Source organism: Melanotaenia boesemani, chromosome 7 (assembly GCF_017639745.1).
Source record: "Melanotaenia boesemani isolate fMelBoe1 chromosome 7, fMelBoe1.pri, whole genome shotgun sequence".
In the NCBI taxonomy this organism is placed as follows: domain Eukaryota; kingdom Metazoa; phylum Chordata; class Actinopteri; order Atheriniformes; family Melanotaeniidae; genus Melanotaenia; species Melanotaenia boesemani.
In genome coordinates, this window is record NC_055688.1 from 4,599,914 (window position 1) to 4,613,259 (window position 13,346).

Consider the following 13,346-nt stretch of genomic DNA (forward strand, 5'->3'; position numbering starts at 1 on the left):
GTACTAATCCAGTGGAGGTTCTGGCCTTGCCCAAATGATACCCACATGTGCTGTAGCTCAGGCTCTTGAAGGCTGGAGAAGACACTTGGAGCCAAGACAACAACATCTGTGTCATCTGCCTTAATCATGATGGAATGGTTCCCATGTTCTGCAGCATGTTTGGCATGTACAAAAATACGGCTGTCAGCCTCCTCGTGAGAGCATCCATCCAGCTCATCAAGATCAGTTTCACCAGTGCTCAAGACAGCTGATCCCTTTGTAACAATCACCAAGTTTGGAGCAGACATTTGGACAACCTTGTCAGCAAGAAAGTGGCACAAATCAGTTTTATTGTCACTGTGTCTCAGGAAGTTACGCCAGTTAGATGCAATTGCATTCTTGTTTGTTATTTTGCATCTTCCTCCCGGACCACGTTTGGACCTGGTTTCAGCTTTAAGACTTGCTGGGCTGTACACATCAAAGACAAGATGTGTCGTCGTGTACTTGCTGCTGTCCATATGTGTTACTGGTAGGAAGTCGAGAGCTGCATTATCCTCACATGTCTTAGCTCTTTTGGGAGGCAGCACATGGACCAAAGCTGAGCCGTCTATAATGAGAACATTGGCCTCAGGTTCTTGGTCAACTGATATGGGCATAAGTCTCAATGATAAAGGTCGACTTCTGGCAAGTGTACAGTCTTCCTCCATTGCTCAGTCCAGTGGGGAAGGACTGATTTTCATGTTAAAAGAACTCCTGCAAATCACATTCTCTGGTCTGACAAGAAGTGAACAGCTTAAAGAACAGCTGACAGTCCTCTTTGATGACAAGTTTCTGCTTTGAGGGTTTAGCAGAACAGTCAGACTGGTTTGGTCAGAAATGCACATTGACGTATGGGATACAACTAGGGTCGGGAACCCTACACCTAGCCCGATCATTCATCCAGTGCTATTTAATTCCCGTGTGATCTGTAAACCTTCCGGGTAAGTACATGAATAAGTTATGTATAGTCCCCTTACCCTTGGCTCGTCTCTACAGCGTTGGCACACCCTGTCAATTCAGGTGTGGCTTTCTAACTAAATCTACCAACTAATTTCTACCAGCTGATTGATATGAGACTATAGGCGCTTTCCGACTGTAGGAACCTTTTGCAGTTCCTATAACCTTTTCAGGAACCAGGCCGTTTTTTCGCGCATTCCGACATATAGGAACTAGGGACCAAGGCCCCCAGTTCCTATAACCATTTTAGCTCCTACTCCGAGGCAGGGTCTGAGCGGGGTTCTATAGGAACCCTCATGACGTAGGTGACTGGTAGCTACGCCCCTTGCCAGATTTCCGCATTTTGTGTCCCCGCCACATTTAAAAAACACGGTTGCACATACGGACAAAAACAACAATAGAGCAAGCGATAAATGGACCGACGAGGAGGTCGAAGCTCTTCTGACCGTCTACGCCACAGAGGATTTTCAGAGATGTTTTGAAGGTTTGCAGCGAAATATAAAAATATTCCTGACGATCAGTTCTCAGTCAGAGAACGCGGGATAACGCGAAGCAGCGCACGTAGAAAACTCACACAAGACTACAAATAAATTAAGGACCACGACAACCGGAGCGGGACGAACCGAACAAACAGTAAATTCAACAGCTTGTACCACCGACATGTTTACTCGGTCAACGCCGCAGCAAATGACTCCTGCGTGCGGCAGGAAAAGCCGGTGTGATATGCAGAGCATATACACACATGTAAATAGTTATTTTTGCTCTGCTGTATTCACTATAAAAAAATAAATGACTTTGTAAAGAGTCTGAAGTATTCAGTTTGTGTCTGTTAGATGTGCTTTGGCCACATCTATAAAATATTAGCTAATAAAAATATTGAGTAGTTATTAACTTATCACAGCTATGAAATATTAAATAATCCATCTTTGGTAGCTACATTTTAAGTCTTATCCCTGGGTGTAAATTACATTAGTTTATCAACTTTATAATATGCTCCATATCACAGAACGAAGTTTATCATGTTTAACCAAGATCTGACACAAATTACACACCTGTAAACATTTCACCACCCTTTTTATATTTTTACCTTCATATACACTAAATCTGTGTGTGTCCTCATAATTCTAAACCATAACTCAGTCACAACCAACCCTTCAGTGACGGATTACTCCTTCACCTTTCTACTGATGATTCCATAAAACACACAAAGCTCAATAGCAGATGATGAGATCTTTATTTTGCACATAACACAAAAAAAAAATTAAATGAAATGATGCTTTTTCTATGGAACATTTTCTCTTTAAATGTGTACGTCATGTATACATGTATGTTCTGTCTGTCGAACTTCCAGAACATGATGCTTATTATGAAGAGGTGTGTAGTGATTAGCTGGAAGGCAGGAGGTAAAGCATTTAGGCTGTTCTCCATCTCCTTCAGTATCTGCAGCAGGTGGTTGTGTCCATCCTCTCCAGTGCAGCTTCAGGCAGCCACAGATGTATTGAAATGTCTCCCTGGACATACAGAAATTCTCTGTCCACTGCTCATCGGTAAAATTGAGAACAATCTTTTCCCACTAGTTATCAGCTTTGCTCCGGACCAGCTGGACGGTGAGGAGGTTCAATGAGCTGCAGCAACGTCTGAAACGCAGAACACGAGTTACAATAAACCCGCCGTCTGAAATATCTACTCATAAGACACGTATACAATCGGCGCATGTTTAATAAGTTAAACTTACACGTTGTCTCCTTTGTCTGCGGCGGATCTCCTGCCGCTGGATTTTTCATCTTCTGACTTTCAGGAGCCTTCCAGCCTCGACGTGAGACGCCTGATTTTATAGTCCATCTGTAACACCTCCATCAAGCAGAGCATCAACACTACGATCTCTTCGTTCTCCATATTAGCTTGCCGTGTTGTTTTGTTTTTAGCGGGTTTTGGTTTGTTGTTATGTGGCGCTAAAGTCACACGCCACTGTCGCAGACGTATGCGTCACATCGGTCCCGCTACCGCCCCCAACTCATGTGCGAATGCAACATGAAACAGTTCCCCTGGAGAAGGGCCGTTCTTAGAACTAGAACAGTTATTAGAACTGCGTTCTTAGAACTTCTCTGTCGGAATGCACCTTATTAGACAACATTTGGGAAACTAAACTAAGCGACACTGCAACTAGTACTAGTCTTCAATTTCAAGTTAGTAAAAGGTAAGCACAGCATATAGTTACAGCAAGATTAGCTAACACTGAACCCCATGCTGAGTTTAACAGTAGTGAAGTCACCAGTGTGCCCTGGTAGTGCACTGACATTCACTCTTTTAAACTGAAAATAAACACCACCACCTAGAAAATAAATGTAAATAAACCTACAAACTAATAGTTTCGAAGATATCCATGGCAATGAACAATGCTATATTCCCACTTCCCACTGATCCTGAAACAAAATCATTTGAAGTTTATTTCCACCATATTGGACACCATCTTAGTTTGTATATACTATAGGGAATGTTGAACAGAAATGCACATTACCTTAGTGGCCATTAGGGAACATATCTACCAGATTTGATGCTTGTTTCATTAAGTAAAGTATTTTAGTGTAAAATTTAAATTATCTGCTGCACTAATAGTTGTGGAACTTATCCTGAACTTCAGTGTCTTTGCTACTTTGAAGAACCAGGCTATGGAGTCTTCATGAATGAAATTATTTTGGCTCTTCAGTGAATGGTAAATTCAGCAGGTTTCAACAGGAGAAACATGATCAATGTCCTTCAATCAACGGGAGATAAATGCTTCACCATAAGTAAAGAAGGGAACTGCATCTAATTCTAAAACACAACTGTATTTCAGACAACAGATTAGCTATACATGATGCAGTAATAAAGAGGATCTGAATGCATTTATATTAAATTCCTCAAGACAGCACAAAAATATTGGCAGATTAGCAGCTGAAATTACTTTAAGTGCAAATAAAATTAAAGGCCACTCATTTAACAATAAACTTTACAGAACCAAGTGACTGACAGCAAAAAGACAGATAACATGAATAAGTTCAACCTTCACATTTTACTGTTTGTTATTGCTCAAGAGGAAACTTTTTATTGTAACATCAGAGAATTAGGGGACCCCAGAAGTAGTTTGTCACATAAAGACTAAACAGAAAGATGATGTGAAGGTTAAACCTGATTTAAATCCAGCTGAAATGCAAAAGACATGAAACAGCCAGATTTACACTAAACGAGTTTTTGAAGCTTTTTTCTATCATGTTAAACTTTTTGGGAGACTATTGTAGAAGGTGGAGAACATCATTTCTTTGAATTACTACATATAAAATCTATTAAATGACCCTGAACAAACATGAACACTAACAAACATTCACATAAAAACACATCAATGGAAAGTTTACCATGAAAAATACCATCCTCAGTGAATGGATTGTCTGTGGCATTCAGAGCCAGAGATGTTAGTACATCTAAATATCAGAGGATCTGGGGTCAGAAATTAGAAAATGTGGCTGCATTTTCTTTGCAATGAAGTTATTTTTCAACAATACTATTATAGCTCTACAGCTTTCATCATTATGACAAAGTTTCTATTGAGAAGAATCATGACCTGATCTCACCTTATTGCTTCACACTGCTGGTGAAGCTCTGGAGGCCATTTCTGATGAAACTGCATCAATGTCCTTCTTCTGCGGTTTCTGGTACAACATGTCTACATGAGGAAGGATATTGTGAAAGAGCTGCAGAAAAAACTGGAACTCCTCATCCTGCATCTTCATCAGGAAGCCAGATGCCTCGCTCAGGGTGTTGCTGTGGAAAGAACCTGATGCCGTGATGGTCTCAGAACATTAAATTGAACTCATTTATATATATATCAGTGTTTCCCAATCCAAGTGCTCATGACCCCCTGCCCTGCATGTTTTAGAAGTAACCCTACATACAACAGGCTGCAAAAAACTTGATGAGGAAGTTCATTCATTTGAATGAGATATTTATCATATATAACTCATATAGACTGCATATATATATATATAAAATGTGAGGGGTGTACTCACATTTTTTACTGTGTTTTTTATTTTATTATGTCTTTTCATGGGTCAACACTACAGAAGTGAAACTTTGACATACAGAATATTAAAGTTTAGTTTCTATAGTTTGGTGTTCTGTATATAAAAGTTTTATTTGTATAGTGTTTTCCCAAGAAAAGATATAATAAAATTTTTGCAAAAATCTGAGGGGTGTACTCACTTCTGTGAGATACTATATATACACTGCTCCAAAAAAATTAATGGAACACTTCTTAGGACCACTTAGGAAGCAACACTGATTGACAATCAGTTTTACATGCTGTTTTGTAAATGGAACAGACAACAAGTAGAAATTATAGGCAACTAGCAAGACACCTCCAATAAAGGAGGTTCTGCAGGTGGTGACCACAGACCACTTCTCAGTTCCTGCTTTCTGGCTGATGTTTTGGTCACTTTTGAATGCTGGGAGTTCCTTCACTCTAGTGGTAGCATGAGACGGAGTCTACAACCCACACGAGTGGTTCTGGTAGTGCAGCTCATCCTGGATGGCACATCAATCCTAGCTGTGGCAAGAAGGTTTGCTGTGTCTGTCAGTGTAGTGTCCAGAGCATGGAGGCGCTACCAGGAGACAGGCTAGTACATCAGGAGACGTGGAGGAGGCCGTAGGAGGCAACAACCCAGCAGCAGGACTGCTAGGAACAGGAGGAACACTGCCAGAGCCCTGCAAAAAGACCTCCAGCAGGCCACAAATGTGCATGTGTCTGCTCAAAAGGTCAGAAACAGACTCCATGAGGGCCCGATGTCCACAGGTGGGGTTGTGCTTACAGCCCAATACCATTCAGGATGTTTGGCATTTGCCAGAAAACACCAAGATTGGCAACTGCACCACTGGTGCCCTGTGCTCTTCACAGAAGAAAGCAGGTTCACACTGAGTACATGTGACAGACGTGTTGAGTCTGGAGACGCCGTGGAGAATGTTCTGCTTCCTGCAACGTCCTCCAGCATGACCGGTTTTCCAGTGGGTCAGTAATGGTGTGGGGTGGCATTTCTTTGGGGGGGGGCACAGCCCTCCATGTGCTCTCCAAAGGTCACCTCACTGCCAGTAACCACCGAGATGAGATCCCCAGACCCCTTGTGAGACCATATGCTGGTGTGGTTGGCCCTGGGTTCCTCCTAATGGAAGACAATGCTAGACCTCATGTGGCTCGAGTGGGTCAGCAGTTCCTGCAAGACGAAGGCATTGATGCTATGGACTGGCCCGCTCCACGCAAGATCTCACCCCACGGGAAAGATCTGTCTGTCTGGAAGATTCTTCACTATGGGGAGATCATTTTGCCATTAGAACCTCTAACTCAGGCTTGGCAGAGGTCTGCGCTCTCTGAGTGCTTCTAGTTTTATTTATTTATTTTTCATAACAGGCATTGAATGATTCATGATGCTGATGAGGAGATTTCATTTTCAGACCAGACATAAATTTAGTAAATTTGCCACAAGGAAAACAAAGTTCAATAACTGCCTCCTAATGCAGTACCACAGAATGTCTGATTGTTGAATAATAAAAGTAATAAAGACATCTCTGCCTTTCTTTTGACTCTACTGTCATACCTCATCTCCCCATCACAGTCTGATGCACCCTTGGCTAAAGAAAGTGAAGTAAAGGTGACGGTGGGGCATAAAGTAGTAAGGTAAAGAGTAAAGTTGCATGCAGGAAAAAAAGAGGACATGGGTATGAATATTCTGGGAGAAAGACAGTGGAGAAAAGAGAAGGATGAGGAGAGAAGGATGGGAGGAAGAAAGCAGGGCATGCAAACCCTAAAGGCAGCTCTGTGCTGGGAGAGGAGGGGAAGGAGGAGGAGGCCCAGTAAATCAGCCGGCCTCTTGTCAACACCTCCTACCAGCTCCCCCCGAGGGGCTTCTGAAGCCACTGAGCTGAGAATAACAAATGGCCGTCATTGGCCAGGCAAAAAGCTGTGATTATAATTATCACATCCCACACTGACCTTGCATAAACCTTAATCCTTCTCCAATGGAGCATTTAAATAGGCTGCCAACAGCGACAGAGATGAGGAGGGAGGGAGGGAGGGGAGGTGATGTGGCAAGGCAGGATGCAGGGAAAAGAGTAGGAAGGGAGCCCCAACGAATGGAGAGATCAGGCGGTGGACGGAAAAAGGAGCCAAGAGGCTGGAAGTACAGGATGAAGGAGGCAGAGAACGGGAGAGGTGAAGCAGGAAGTTAGTGAAGAGTGCAGCGAGCGCAGTGGTTCACATGGAGGTTCGGCGAATAACAAAGAAAATGACTTTAAGAACATAAAATACAATTAAATATTAAACGAATTAATAGCTATAAATAAATAAAAATTTATGCATTTAACATCTGACCAAACATATGAAGTCCAGCTAAAAACAAAGGAACAAATCTATCTCACCAGGTAACTGGTTGTAAATGAAGTTTGGAAGAGATTTCCTCACTGCATGGCGCTCCCATCCCAGCATGCAACACGGTGTGACGTTTCTCGTCTTTACAGCTGGAGAAATACATTTATAAGTCATAAACAGTACAGAAAATAAAAACCCCGTCATGTTAAAAGAAAAGTTTTCACAGCCCTGTTCTGTGGGAGCTTGACATGATGGACCAACGTGTGACTGTTTCTGCATCACATTTCATTCTTTTACAGGACAGAAGTCATGAAGGGATGAATGAAAGGCGGAAGGACGGACCCACGCCAGCTCCTGCTCTCCCAGGGTGGATGAGAGACGGCGAGGTCAGAGGTCAAGTGGTCTGACCCTGAGGTCAGCTGAGTGGTGCTGCCTTCCGTCCTGCAGCATTTCACACACAGACATCATATTAATGGGATGTGAAGAGCTGAAAATGTGTTGATGAAACCGCTGCGGTCCGATCCTCATTCTTTATCTTCGCCTCATCATCACAATTATTCTGACTTTATTATTTCAGCATTTATAAACTCAAACAGGAGCAAAGAACGCACAAAAACCTGATAACAACTTAAAAATACACAAATATACTGTAGATGTGCCTTTTAAATGTCTTTTTCTAAGACGCTTCTTCAGTGTTTTTTATAGAAATATCATTTTCTGCAACAAAACAAATATAGCTAGTTTACATGTCTTTGATCAAAGAGTCATTATGACCACTTTATGTAGGTTAGTTGAACATGAACACATCACCACTTTTTTTTTTTTTTATCTTGTCCTGTCCAGCATCGTGACAGCAGGACGAGGGTCTGCCTGTTTGGGAGGAGCTTTATGGATATAAGGCTCCTCCTGGCAGTTGAGTATTATTCCTTATGTTAGATGTGTTTATTGTTTATTGCTAAATAATCCATATTAATGCTGGACCAGACAGGGGAATCAAAGAAAGGAGAGAAGGAACAGGAGATAAAAGGAGAGTGAAGAGAGGAAAAGGAGACAAAGACAGAAAACAAACAAACAGCTGCTACACCTGTAAAGAAATAAAAAACCTCTACAGCCTCTAAAAGAAAACACACCAGACAATCATCAGGAGCACCTGCAGGATGACAAATAAAGCACAACCTAAAAACAAGTGGTGGGACTTCATAAAAAAAATAGTCTAATTAAATACAGGCTTTGTAATTAATTAATCTCAATTAATTACATTTTAATCTCATAATAATGTTTGCCTCAAAAAGCAAAATTTTTTCATTTAAATGGATTTTAGTGGACAACTGAATCAAATAATCAATACAGACATTTATATTGTAAATTCAGCTCTAAATGTATTCAGTTGCATTTCAATTCCAAGCAACAGAAAGAGAAATAGAAAATATCGCTGGCCCAAAATTAACAGACTTAAAGTTCAAGTGTCATTTTAAGTCCTTTAACCAGCAGCTCCAGCTGTTTTCTGATTAAGAGTCTATAACATGTTACAGAATTTTAACTTTCTACATGTTTTCCTCCACACGCTTCATTAGCAGGCATTGATATGTGACAGTAAGCCAGGATGGGATCAGCCTGTGGCTACCGAACATCTCCTGCTATGGAAGGATCTGGGATCTGCTTGAGGACCGAGCCTCTTGTGTTCTTCTGGACAGAGGAGGGGCCTACAGCAGCACCCACAGCTCACTGAGGACAAGTAAACTATTCGTGCTTCTTGTCACTCTCTGGAAACTAGATTCACTCCTAGTCGCTTATTTGAAAATAGAGTTGTCAGAGGGGTCTGAAAACTCGCTAATATAGCATCAAAGTGGCTGTGTTGTGTACCAGAAACTTGTGCACTGACAAACGTTCCGCATTGTCCCGAATTCAAACTGCAATTAAATGTGTAAAAATTTTTAATGCGTTCATTTTTTAGAATGAATTAATCCATCATGACTGCCGCATATTTATCTATATTCTTTTTTTCTATTTCAACCTTTATTTTTGGGACTGAAAAGCATTTTTACACAAAAACTTGTCAGTTATACTGATATCACCCGCAGTATCTGACCGTCTCACTGATCTCCATCAACCAGCATTTCTACAGCATCATCTCACCATCGCCAACATGGGTCATAACGTCTGCCTGTCCACAGTTTACATTTGATGAGGAGAATGTAAACATAAAACCACCGGATGTGATGACTGTGTAAACTTAACTGGCTGATAAAATGTGTGATTAGGCGTAAAGTTTTTCTTTGATGATGTTAATTTGGCATGGATTTATTTATATGCGCCTGTTCGCCAGTTCAGATAGTCTTTGGTTCACTCCTGAGCTGGTCGGCCTCTTGCACAAGAGGAAAAAGTTGTGGGCAGTTGTAAGAAAGTCTGGTTTGGAGAATGACTGCCTGCATTTTCCCCAGATTCTGAATAATTTTACTGCTTTCATTAAAAAAATGCAGCGTGATCATTTTTTATCAAACGCTACAGATTTTTTCAACAAACTCGAGGAAATTCTGCTTATCTATAAAATCTCCTTCTGGAAACTCCTGGACATCAGAATTACCTCCTCATCTAATTGTCAACTCTGTGACAAATAAAACTGAGATGCTCAATTGTTGCCTCCAGGTCCCAGCAGGCTTCTAGTAACCACACCTTCTCATTTACTCAGTTCTCTGTCTGTGAAGCTTCCGAGGCTTCAAAAGAGCTTCATCCTAAGACTAGGATGAAGGGAGGGTTCTTGAAAAGCTGGTGAATTACCGGCTTACTTGTTTTGTTCTAACATTCCTTCTCCCTATTCAGTCAGGCTTTAGGAAACAGCACGTCATGGTAATTTCCACCAGGAAAATTTTAAATGATTTTGTGGAAGCCTTTTATACCAAAGAGTACTGTGCTGTACATCTCAAAGACCTCTCGAAATCATGTAGATCATTAAATCCTGCGTCCAAACTTGCAGACATTGGCCTCTCGGAGCATGCTGCAGGCTGGTTTATAAGCGACTTCTCTGGTCGTAATGTGTGTTTAAGAGCAGTCTCTGAACCACTTCAGCATCTCTAAAGGTGTGTCTCAAGGCTCAGCTTTAGGACCCATTCTGTTCATTACTTCCATCAGTGATGTGGGTCAGAACCTTACTGATCCATCTTTGTGGTGATGACAGTTGTGTATTCTCCTGTAAACAGCTGTCACTCTGAACGGACTCTGAATGTCTGCAGTCTTCATTTGATACGATTCAGTCTCGGCTGTCTCATCTAAATACAGATAAAATAAGGATCATGCTTTTCTCAAACAAAAAGAAGCTGCTCTCCCTTCTGTAACGTCTGTACAAGGAGCATCCACTGATTTTGTGGCCTCTTACTAATATCTGGCCAGTGTGACAGATGAGGCTCTTTCTTTAAAATATATTTTTTTAAACTGAAATTAAAACTAGGAATTTTCTTCCTTAATAAATACTGTTTTACTTTCATTGCCAGGAAGAAGCTTGTTTCTTCCACTTTTTTTTAACCTTCACGTGCATATGGAAACATCATCCACGTGAACGTCTCTGCCAGCTCACTACAGGTGTTGGACGCTGTTTTTCATGTAGCTGACTGTAAACTCCTCACTCATCATTGCACATTGTACTTGTTGGTCAGCTGGTCATCACTATCCATCCACAGACTCTTGCACTGGTTCATCTTCCATCTTTGGTCCGCTGCCATCATATCTATCCTCCTGGCTGCTAGAACAGACACAGCCTACGCTTCCAGGATTTTAGTTCTGTCGGTGTTCCCTCAGTTTGTACTGAGCTTGGAAAAAGTAATTCTCTTACTCTGCTCCTACAATTGGTAGCAGGACACAGCTGGATCTATGACCCACCTCCATCCCATCAGGGGAATTTAAAGTTATTCTCTGGAGAAAGCATCTTTGCATTGCTCTAGTTTCTAATGTGTTTTTTATTTATTTATTTTAGATGTAGCCAGCTTTTGCCTTTTAAATGGACTCTAATTTATATTTTGTGTTGTAGGATCTGTCTGTAACTGGAGCTAAACGTTTGTCTACAGGTCTCTCTTGTAAATGAGACTGCCTGTCTCAATGGGACCACTAAATAAAGGTTAAACAAATAAAAATAAATAAATAAATAAAATACTTGCTTATGAAAAAATATCATTAGGTGTTTCCTTTTACAAAATTAGCTTTATATTTTACATCAAATGACCACTTTAGCTCTAATAATCACTTAATTATTATTTCCAAATAATAAATAAAATAAATAATTTTCCATGTATTTATGTTTAACTACTCAAACCAAAGATCATGAAAGTTTATTGCTGTAGATCACATGATGCAGCACTAAGCTTTGTTATTATTATTATTATTATTATTAATAATAATAATAATAATAATAAGAAGAAGAAGAAGAAGAAGAAACGTCTTTTCATTATTGTTATTTTATTGAAATGGCTGTAGTAGATGGGCTGTGTGGACATGAGTCATTTTCATGTTGCATTCTAAAAGAATAAAATTGATTTATTGCTTCCGATTTAAGTTAGATGGTGTAAAACTGGATTAAATTAACTAACTGCTAACACTGTTCACACACACAAACAATGGACATTACATTCTGTTACGTATGTGCTTACAGTACTCTAATGCATTTTCCCTCTCTCTCTCTCTCTCTCTCTCTCTCTCTCTCTCTCTCTCTCTCTCTCTCTCGCTCTCTCTCTCTCTCTCTCTCTCGCTCTCTCTCTCACTCTCTCTCTCTCTCTCTCTCTCTCTCTCTCTCTCTCTCTCTCTCTCTCTCTCAGGCCACCGATGCTGTGCTCCAAATCCATAAATCATAATGTTTCAGCAACAGCAGAATTTCATTTCCCTACCGGCGTCTTATCGGGCTAAGGAGGGATATACAGCCCATCACCATGCTCGTTTATTATCTCTGTGAATAGGCTGTGGCAGGGATGAGGCTATAACCTGGCGAGAGCAGGCAGAGACTGGATTAGACGATTAACTGAAATAGCATATCAGGGCTAAGTATATTACCTAAAGCACCAGTATCATGCTCCCCTCCAGATATTCACTATCCAGATGCAGCCATGGTCACACTGGGAACTTCCTTTCATTTGCTCCATTATTATCTATTCTCTCTCTATTGATTTGCACGGTTGAGCGAACTGGTGTCCCAGTGAACCCACTCTGGCCTTGACCTGAAGCCCTGCCTTGTTAAAATGCTACAGTACCAGCTTGTCAGGCCGGACGGCAGTGGTTTGGAGGCTTCCTATGATTAACAGGTACTTTAATGTAAATCTTCACTGGCCTCGTTTAGAAATCTGGAAAGACTGGCAGAGCAAGAAAAGTGTTTGATTTGGTGCACAGGAGCGTCATGACAGCATGCTCAGGTTATTCAGAACACACTTTGACCTGATTGACACGACCAACCAAGACTTAATACCCTAACTGTGATTCAGGTCAGTTCAGCTTTAAAGTCATCTAAAGTCACTTTAGAGACAATCAGTTTAAGCCCGATCAAAACAAATCCAACGAAGCCTTCTTTTAAAGGAAAAGGACATTTTGCATGTAACAATATGGTTAGAAAGAAGGCCTACTGCAATACGAATAAAATGCAGTAAATTTTGGTTTACAAACACTAAATCAGAGGTCTTCAACCTGTGGCTCTTTTATTTTTTTATGGAATAATTTAATTGAATTTCCACAACATAATGACATTAAAAGTACTTTAATATTTTTTGTTCTATTTTTCTTGTCATTAGGTTGGAAACTATGGGCTTTCTTTTCTTTTTCTACATCATCATCAAAAAAGTCTATCCTCCTTTTGGAAAAGTTTTATTTTTTTCATTATTTTAAAACCTAAAAATAGAAACACAAAATGTGGTTGGTCAAAAATGACAAATTTCCTATAGTAGATATTTATCAAAAATGATAATTCAGTCGTAACATCTGCGTCTCTAAAGGAGTTTTATTTAGCTGG